This window comes from Adiantum capillus-veneris, chromosome 19, assembly GCF_014529385.1.
Source record: "Adiantum capillus-veneris isolate H3 chromosome 19, ASM1452938v2, whole genome shotgun sequence".
NCBI lineage: Eukaryota > Viridiplantae > Streptophyta > Polypodiopsida > Polypodiales > Pteridaceae > Adiantum > Adiantum capillus-veneris.
Genome location: NC_140949.1, coordinates 86,684,976 through 86,695,795, shown reverse-complemented (window position 1 = coordinate 86,695,795; position 10,820 = coordinate 86,684,976). Strand labels below are relative to the sequence as shown.

The following is a 10,820-nucleotide window of genomic DNA, read 5'->3' as shown; positions in this document are numbered from 1 at the left end:
GGCAGAGCACAGGGAACATACACTAGGAAATTTGTATACCATCTAGCAGCAGTGGAGGTGAGCATGATGTAGATGTATCACAGCTCTTTACATTCTATAGTGTGCTCATGAGTGTTGATATGAATGGTGAGTGAGAGTACCATGAGAACTCTTACGAAGAAAGCCTTTCATAATGCATAATGATCACCTCTAGGCTTGTACTTGACACTTCATGCAGGTTTCCTCTCTCTAGTTTTCTCGCTTGTGTGAACTATCCAGTAGAAAGAAAAGTTAGAACCTTACTTAGAGCCGTTTTTCATGGGAGGGGTTCAAAAGTTCAAAGGTCACTTAGAGGCGTTTTGACCCCTACTTGCACAACTATGGAAGGTTAGGTGCGGATGGATGGTGGGTCACTCTACCTAGTTTAATATCTCTACCCAAATGGGTGAAGTTGCAAATCTTACTGAGGACGCCCACTCATGAGTGTGCAAAAACCAAGGTTGAAGATGTAGAGGGTGTTTACTACAATAATTTCTCATGGGAAACACCTCCCTCTTTATAGTAGTATGCAAGATATTTTTGTAGCAAAAAAGAAGAAAAAAGTTCATAAAATGGATATTCTCATCTCATCATCTATTAAAGCGATGACCCTTTGGTGCTTCTACATGACACCGAACTGTGCAGCCTTCGAGTCAATAGCATTAAGAGTAATAGCCTTCTAGTGTATAGAAGGTGAGGTCTTCACAACTTCTAGCCTAATGTGAGAGAGCCATGAAGGGATGTTGCTGATAACAGTTGAGGGAGTCAGGGTCATGGAATAGAGGATACAGCGTGTGTATAGTTTTCCCATCGGAGGGATCTTGCTCAGAGTTTACTAGTTAAGGCCTGCTACAATGGAGAGATTATTGATTGTGGGCTGTTGTCATGTAGAGAAATGTCGGAGGAAGGAGTTGTGTGGGGAAGGGCAAGGAGCTGGAGATCAAGGGTATTTTGAGGAGGCTGATGAAGGGAATCAGAGAGGCAGAGAGGTAAAGGCGGTTCTAGATGCACTGGCCCCAATATAATCTGATGCCCCTTTTGGTACTTCTTTATATATCACTTCACAAAGGTACCATAGTTGGGCTTGTGTAGAAGTAAGTTATCTGAGAAGCCAAAACCCATTCAAATCAGTCCGCGGCAATGCAGATTGATTTGGGGGGAAGAAAGTAGGAGAGAGGGAATAATTTGAGAAGAAAAAGCCCTACAAATTCCGCATGGAGGGGGGGAGAGAGGGGAAGGCTATATTTTGGATAGGAGGAATTCTTAAAACTTGCATTGGCAGCTAATTTTGGTTGGGATGTACATTAGTCAGACATTGTTACTACTTTCTTGAATGGTGACATATTTGAGGAAGTTTATGTAAAGCAGTCTCATGATTTTGTCATTAAAGGGCAGGAAGATAAAGTGCACAAATGTAAGAAAGCTTTGTATGGGTTGAAGCAATCTCCTCGTACATGGTATGAGAAGGTTGACACTGATTTGATTAAATGAGTCTTTTGTAACAGTCCAATAGAAATCACATTGTATGTAAAGCGTGAGGGTCATATACTTCTCGTTGTCATTCTATATGTGGATGATTTGTTGATCATGGGACCAAATGAGAGACATATTGCTAAATTTAAGGCTGATTTGAATGCTAATTTTAAAATAAAAGATTTGGGGTTGTTGCATCATTACTTGGGTTACCATTTAAGCAGTGTGATGGTGGTATTACCTTGTGTCAGACAAGTTACATAGAGAAATTGGTATATAAGTTTGGACTTGAGGATTGCAAACATATTTCTAGTCCCATGAAAACAGGTTTAAAATTGAGTCTTGATGATGTTGATGATCCTGCCAATGTCAATCTTTACCAAAATGCTCTTGGTTGTCTTATTTATGTATGCAACATAAGGCCGGATATTCAGTTTTCAATCTCACAGGTCAGCAGATTCATGCATAGCCCAAGGGGGGATCATTGCTGCTAGATTTACATTATTTTTTGGACTCAAATTGGGCTGGTTGTTTTGACACACGAGTGTCCACAAGTGGGTTTTGTTTCATGCTTGGCATCTCATGCATATCATGGTTGAGCAAGAAAAAATTGATGTGGACACTTCCAATTGTGAGGTTCAGTACATGGTGGTCTTCATAGCTATGGTTGAGTGTGTATGGCTCAGAAGCCTTATGACTGATTTGGGTGTTGGACAAGACACTACCAACACTATCTACACAGACAGCCAGAGCGCATTGGCAGTTGTGAGGAACCCAATTTTCATGCTTGCACAAAGCACATTGAGGTGCATTACCACTATGTTAGGGAGAGGCGCTTAGCAAGAGAGATCATCTTGGCTTATGTGCAGACACAAGACAACCTCGTAGATCTTTTCACAAAGGCATTGTATCCTTGATAGGTTTGAAGCTTTTTGTAAAGATTTGGGCTTACTCCCCTTTTTTGATGAGCATGTCCTCAGGGCATGGCACTTCCCTATACTCTATGTGCCAGGGGGGATTTGCTACCATATACATGTGGTAGTGATGTGTGTGAACACACTTAGGACCACTAGGTCATTTATTCCCTCACTAGGAGTTTTTTTACCCTGTGCATTGTATATATGCCCATCACTCTAGGGATATCTTATCTTTCCATTTCACACTAAGTAATACACTCTCTGTTGTGTGCCTTGTACCCTGTGCATTGTATATATGCCCATCACTCTAGGGATATCCTATCTTTCCATTTCACACTAAGTAATACACTCTCTGTTGTGTGCCTTGAGCTTCCTGTGTCTTCTCGAAGTTGTGTATTTCCCTGCAACCCTATTTCCAATATTCATGGGCTTGTTCTTACCATTTTTGGCTTGTGGGTCCTTTTCCTTTCTCCCTTATCAGTGGCCACTTGCTAAAGCTTTTGTTTTTGTTCTTGTTGGAAAATTTCTCTTTGGGTTTTTTCTACCCTCTCTATACACACACACACACATGCACATGTACGCACACACACATGTGTGTGTGTGTGTGTGTGTGTGTGTGTGTGTGTGTGTGTGTGTGAATAGATAAGATTAGTACGGTCAATAGTGATGGGTGCTTGACTAGTTGGCTTGAACCCTAATTATATATAGAACAATAAGGAGAAGGGAGGTGAATACAATCCTTATTGAAACCTCCACCCAAAGCTCTATAATGTTCTCCTTCCTTGCACATCATGCCAACCATACCTCATCTACCTATAAAATTTACAAATGATATCAAAGAGGATTGGTTGCTGTGAAGAGAGCTTCATCACCATGACTACTTTGTGCACAATTCAAAGCTGATTTGCAATCGTTCTTGAGTGCTTACAAAGAAGAGTACTGAGCCAATGTGATGTCCTTTGAAATGCACACACATTGGAGTGCATTGGTGTGTGCTAGCTAATTTTGCTAATATCTGGGGCCATTTTGTTGCATTCATTCAACCCACATTGTGGCAGATTAGTAGAAATGGGTTTCTATATATGCACCTTTTTGGCCCAAAAAATGTTATTTTGGCCATAATGTTCTCATGTAACGATCTCAAATCACGTAGTTCAAGAGTCTTTTTGGGAGTTTTGGCATGTTTTGGATGCATGGTGGTGTCCATTTGACCTAATTTTGATCAATTTTTTTGCAACAATGTGCACAACATCACACACACACACACACACACACATTCGTGTTGTGCTTTTGAAAACACATATAGTTCTTCAACATAGAGTGTGAGAGAGATCACATCAACCTTCTTGGTATTCAACATTAGTGTTCGACATTGGGGAGTTGTTTTTGTTTAGTGGTGGAAATCAACATCTACATCAAGTAGTGTTTCTCAACATCGACTTCTTCGGCCTCAACATAGGCACCAGATTTGACATCAACACACCGTCTAAACATCACTACAATGACTTTTATGCATTTTCAAAGAGAGAATTTTTGACAGATACTACTCGACTCCTCAATGTCCTATTTTGTACAAATTTTGTGATGTATGCCTAATGTGGTTTGTTTATGTGACGCTTAGCCATTGATAGCTTGTACGTTATAGTTTTAATCGGTTTGATGGACTCACATGTCTACAACACTATAGGTTTTATTGGTTTTCTTGGCAAGCTTTCCACTACAAGTCTGTTGTTCTTACATTGACATGTGCTAAGCACCATATGCATGGCATCTGTGGTTTGATTTTTCCTAGCTTAGCTGGCTACTAATGACAAGTTTTGTCAGTGATAGATTTCAAGTTCAATGGAAGATTTTTGACCAATGATTACTTATTTTTTGGGAGCTTTATGTGTATATCAGGAATATTGAATGCTACCATTATCACAAAAAATAAAACATCAAAAAGTAATTCCATTTTTTGCAAAGAGAGAAGGGTAAATCCATTGTCATAAGTTCTACACCTCCTAAGAGTAGTGTGAAGATAGAGGATCTCAATGTTGCTGAGTTTCCACATGTTGATGTTTATTTTTGTCGTACCACATTCGTTATATTTTTATCTTCACTTCTAATTTGAGTCTAGATATGCATTGTTAATTCTTGACAAATGCTATGCACAAAATTGGATTATTGACTCAGATGCTAGTTTTCATGTTACTCCTCAAGAGTGGTTCTCTATTTATGCTTCTACACATGGTCTTCAATTATGATTCTACACATGGCTCTCTAGTTATTCTTTTAGACATGGTTCTCCAATTAGTCTTCTACAATGGTATTGAGTTCATGCTGTGAGGTATTAGATATGTGCCAAACCTACTAATATCCTAATTACAATAGGATAACTTGATGACTTTGGATACACTACAGTGTTTGGCAATGGTTTTGGGATTATAAAAATAGGTAACTTGGTCAAAGGCCAAAAGTCTCGTTGATTATATTCCTTGTATGTTTCATGTGTGAAAGAGAGATCTATCTATATCTCTTGTGTGAAAGAGAACTCTATCTATGTAGTCGAGCTGCCTTGTACTAAGTTGTGGCATAGCCGGCTTGGTCATATGGGTTAGAAAGGAATGAAATAGCTACAACCTTTTGGCTATAACCATGTGCTAAACTATTCTAACTTTAGTTTGTGTAGGCATTTCATATATGGAAAACAAACTAAGCCTACTCCTTTGTCATTAGATAAAAATTTAATGAATACTCTAGATTTGGGTCATAGTGTTTATGTGGACCTATGTTGCATAAGTCTCTAGGGGGGGCATTATATTTTTTGACTTTCATAGATGACTCTATGTTAGCGGGTCATCACGACGGATGTCTATAGCATAGCTATCTGACACTAACATAATGTCAATACTCAGGGAAGAGACTTGGATGGGGCACGGAGACTCTTTGAGGGTGTCAACCTCAAGAAGTGAGCCTATGGAAAGAAGCCATTTCTCGCACTAGAAAATCTATCACTCTCAAATCTGGCAAGCTCCCTATGTCCCATGGCACTGCACTCGGTCGTCACACCATTTTGGCACTCAAACAAAGTCCACATGCTACGAAACTTTAGGAGGAGGTCTAAGACACCTAGGGACATTATCCTACCAGGTTTGGTTGCAATCTGATGAGGTACCAAAATCATCATCCATCATTATCAATGTCCTAAAAAATGTAGCAAAACATACCATAAAAGTTCTCCTATTGCCTAGGAACACTCTCCTATGGTCAACACATAAAAAACAACCATTAACGTACTCAAAATAGCCGGTTTATCTCTCCAACACATAGTCACAAACCACAATAGAATTGACAATGATTACACTTGAGTAGTGGACAAGGAACACAATCCATGTTTTAGAATCAAAATCAAACTAATGGAGCTCAAGATAGATTGATTTCAAAGAAATTGAGAGTAGCCTCTCTCCACCGTACACTCCAAAATTCATAAAACCTTTTTTAAGGATAAGCATAGCCGTTACTACTTACAAAAAAGCTTTATACCTAGGGGTTTTGTGGCTAGTGGTCGGCTTTATAAGGCTCACACTCAATTACAAGCTTTACAACTCAGATTTGGCATAAATAGACTCAGGGATTGTCTGATTACAATCAAAGACTCTCAATTAATTACAAGTCTTTCCAAAAAATTAATGAAGGTACATCAAAATTTTAGGGCTCATGAAGAAGGGTTCAACTATGAGGGCGCTTGTCTGGTCCCCAACTACCAACATTCCCCCCTTCCTAATCTTTGCACACCCTTGTGAAAACGTGGTCCTGTTCTTTGTCGTTGGCTTTGGCTCTAGTAGCAATTGGGCTTCACTTTGATTTATTGGAGTCTTTAGTAGTCAAATGTCCTGTGTTTGAGCGTCTTTGTAAGTAGATTGAAATTGTTTGCTCGCACCACTATCTCCGTCTGGGTGGCCAACTCCTTGAAAGGGTTGTTCATTATGGCACTTTGATAGGCAATGTGGCAGGCAGAAAGGTCCTTTGTCATGGGGTTGAATATGGTAATACATTATCCAAAAACCAATAATGAGGAGATTGTCATTGCCAAGAAAAAATTACAATAACGATTGCAAAGGAATACAATTCAGTATTGTATTGTGTGATTTTCTACCATCGTGAACAAAGAAGAACATAAATAGATATAATGAAGTATTCACAATAATCAATGCCATTCTCTTTGAAGTGCTCGACATTGACTCTCTTTATGTATTTTTAGTTTTTTAATAAAAAGAACGATTTTTTTTTTTTTAATGAATTAGATTACAAGGATGATTAAAAGGCCAACTTCTTATGATGACGAATTAATGTCATCCGACTGACTAAGCCAAGCCTCAAGTTTTGCTACATGCTGCTCTGCTTGAAATTTCTTGAAGTTTTCCTTCATATTTACAAACCTATTCTAGGTTGAATTGACTGTAGTTTCTCTTCTGGATTCTTTGACATGCTCTTTGTCTTCCTACTAAGTCTCAATAGGCCTTGTCCTGAAATCCAATTCTTGAGCTCAGCTGCTCTACCATCATTGACAATTTGAGTTTCCACATCTTTTGCTAATGTGAATCTCTCATTGACACTCCTCTAAGCCCATCAGAAGGGTCATTGCATTTGCACCCTCAATCTGAACTATCACAACCTGCAGAGCTAGAAGCTTCTTGTCAATTCAAATCAATTATGTTCTTTTGTGAAAACACTGCTCTCTTTGAATCTGGAAATGGTAAAGCATGTTTATCCCCAGAACCCTTCTTGTTCCTAGCATCACCAGACGGACGTTCGACTCGCTAATAATTTCCCATATCTTAATGTATATTGAACTGTCACTGCACCAATCTCCAAGAAAAGAAGTCGATTTCAAAGGCACCTTACTTAGTCTTGGTGGCCGAACAGGTCTTGGTAGAGCTTGTGAGAAGCTCCCTCTCAATTGACGATTTGTTGGAATTTGAGTGTTTTTAGTTTGCAGTGTCTTGATCATTCGTTCAATGATGGGATGGCCACAATACTTCTTGCTCTTTATGCAACTCAAAGAGTCCTTCACATTTGCAGTTGTCAAGTCTGCACTTGCCATGGCCTCGATGATTGGATGCTTCACTGCTTTGTGATCATGTTGCTTCACAAAGTATAGGCTGACGGAAGGTTCATTTTCCACTGGCTTAAGAGCCTCTGTTAGCATCTCATGCACGTCCTTGAGAACCTCCGGCTGCTCGTTTCTCTTTTCCATCGGACCACCCACACACACAGAGCTACTATAGAGAGAGAGAGAGAGAGAGAGAGAGAGAGAGAGAGAGAGAGTATGGCTACATATGGGTGCGGAGGTGGTTGGTGGATGAGTGGAGGCCATGCGATGATCAACGCTATTCTTTGCTGAAAGAACAAGTGATAAAATGACGATGCCTACCTTAAAGAGGACAAATGCCTACCTTTAAAGAGGGCACATGAGACCAAAATTATAATTTATTGTTGGTAGACACCCACCAAAAACCTTTATTCTAACCGTAGATAAAAGTGAGAAAATCATGAGGCCTACCCTTAACAAACATAATCTTTGACACTCCTAGTATTCTTTGTCTGCATAAGACTGAGTTGATGCAAGCATAGTTGAACAATTAAGATCCATCCATCATCTCCACATACAATTCAAATTAGGGGAGAGCTAGTTCATTAGTCTAGACAACAACACTCTGTTTAGACCTTCAATGGCATGAGATGATCAAATGGAGCTCAAACATGAAAGTGAAGGCCTTCCAACTGCATGGGCGGTTATGATGGATCCCACAATAAGAACTTAAGTCTGGATCAATTACCATGGTTCACATAAACTTGTTCTTAGTCTCCTCTAAATGAAAAGGAATTTACGGTCCATCTGATGCTAGTGAGATGTGGTTAAAGCTATGGCTGGCATGCACACGAGTTATAAGCCCTCTAGGCTAGTAGAAAGTTGTAGCAGCCGGTGGCACCCTCACACATTGCCTTGCCCAAGGGAATGTGTGCCCCCACATCAAAACACCACCAACTGGAGGCTGGCATGCACATGTGAGTGTAGCAAGGCGTTCACGAGAGGTTTGCAAAGAGCAGTGTGTGTGGAAGACTAAGACAAGTGTGAGGGTGAACAATGCATATGTGTCAATGATGCTTGTAGCTAGAGACAATAAAACCACACTCCTAGTGAGATGAGTCCCGATGTCAAGGCTATCATCTCGACATTCTCAAAGTCAGAAACACACTTGTGACCTTCAAGTCTATGGCCAACTATCTTCTGCTCCAGAGACATAGTGATTAATGGACATACATTTTCTGTCCCAAATTTGAAGAGGGCCAATTAAATCCATTCCTTTAATTGTCAGCCCTATCTAAATTTACCTACAAGCAATCACTGCTATTGCAAGTTGCATCGACTTGAAATTCTAGCTCTCTGACCTCCATGATTTGATATGGCCACATTATTTGCAAATTGCATTCATGCACTTGCCGAACAGCTTGCTTTTGCATAAGTTTCCACTAACCATCGCCCTAATTGCCTGTGTTGTAAGTGTTGACCCGTGTGTCAACAACACGACATAACTCAACAAAACCTCATCTTCGAAGAATTATAAAATTCTACGGATTATGGTCAAAAACATCACTTGTAATGAGTAATTATTCTAGTTGTAGAATCCGGGGTGCATTGGTACTTCCAGATTGTACACACAAAGACATTTTACCCCTAACTCTATCTTAGGTTTAACTTATGGTAGCCTTAGTATATAAGGTACCTATGTTGTTTTGTAAGGATAACTTTTCTCATAATCAAGTTTTAAGCTACCATCGACTATGTGTGAGAGAGAAAGAGAGAGAGAGAGAGAGAGAGAGTCAGCTTCATCCTGAAGCAACTCTCGGCTCACTCATCGCATTGGAGATTTGACTGCACCATTGTGCCAGGCTTTGTAAGAGTTATGCATCAATGCCAAGCATTTCACGCAAGATAGAGCAAATGAACTTGCACAGCTTTACGAGCTATTTGTGGTTGTCTATATTAAATGATTTCTATTTTTGTGTGAAAGTAGTCATTAGAATCAATGGGTCTAGAGTGAGGGTTCTGAGTGTAGAGGCTTTGGGGTAGGTGTATCCTAGTGAGGGGATGATGTTCCTTAAGTTCTGTACCATTCTAGTATGGTTTGGTGAGTTTCCTTCCGTTTGTGTGTATGTGGGTTGGGTGGTGTAGTTGAAAGCAGTGAGATTCGAGACTGTGGTTTAGCTAGCCTTCCAGAGTGTTGTATGTGTGGGACGGTCTCAACCTAACAAGATAAATAAATTTCCTTCACGCACCTATCATGTCATCTGTATCCTCGATTGACATTCTGTTGATCTAGGTAGTGTTGCATGCACTTTATGGCTGGTGTGATTCACTCCTGCAACATTGGCGCCATTGCTGGGGAAACAAGGACTTGAGTAGGTAGTCCTACTAACACTTGTGTGATGGTTGCTTGCTTTGGTTTTGGCTAAAGAAAGCATTTTTCTTAAGTGGATCCGGAAGAAAATATTTCGAGATCAAGTGGATAGCCAGGAAGCGTGTGTCTTGCCGAGGGTCTATGACTAGGTAGATCTAGTAAGGATTTGTAGTATTAGTTGTAGATTGAAGTAGTTGTTTGTGATCGAGTGATTTGTGAGGTGATAAAAGTGTTTGCTAGTTCGTGTGTGGCATTGAAGCGTTTTTCTATTCATAAATGCAAAACCCCATATGATGTGTAGGAGTAGCTTTAGGTAAGTGATTTGATTTTGATCTAGAGCTATTCATCACTAATTTATTTGCTAAAGTGATTGTTTGTATTTAGAATCTCTAAAAAGTCTGCTTTTGAGGAAAAAATGCAATAAATTTTATGATAGATTGATGTTGTACATATAAGAGGGCATGTGCAAGGGTTCTATGTGGAAAAATTGAAATTAAGTAAACTTGGACATCATACGTGTACCATGTCTCAAGGGGCATCTAGAGACCAAATTTGAAAAATTTGATTGCACTAGAGTGCTCGAAAGGGGGAATTTACCCTAGGTACACACTAAGACTAGAGTTTTGACCAACTCTTGATGCCCAAAAGACAAAAGTCGGAGTTTCGAAAACGAAAAAAAGAGAAACTTGTGTTTTTGAGCATATTTTCGTATGAAAATCCGTAACAGTGCTTGAAAACCAATACTGAAGACATTGGGATGCTTATAGTTAAATTTTGGTAAAAAATCTATCAGCAGACATCATACGCGTAATGTCTGTAGCAGACATTGGGATGCTTATAGTTAAATTTTGGTAAAAAATTTTGGTTAAATTTTGACCTAGAGGCCAAATTCCATTGAATTTGAAGCATTATTGGGCTTGTAAAGACCACACGAGGCATCTAGGAAAAGTGAGTGCTTGTATTGACC

The 10,820-nt window shown here is 39.6% G+C and overlaps 1 pseudogene; it reads right to left on the bottom strand.

The window, feature by feature from the left end:
* Window positions 1–6,574: 6,574 nt before the first annotated feature.
* LOC147434406 (uncharacterized) lies at window positions 6,575–7,734 on the bottom strand (annotated as a pseudogene).
* Window positions 7,735–10,820: the final 3,086 nt, after the last annotated feature.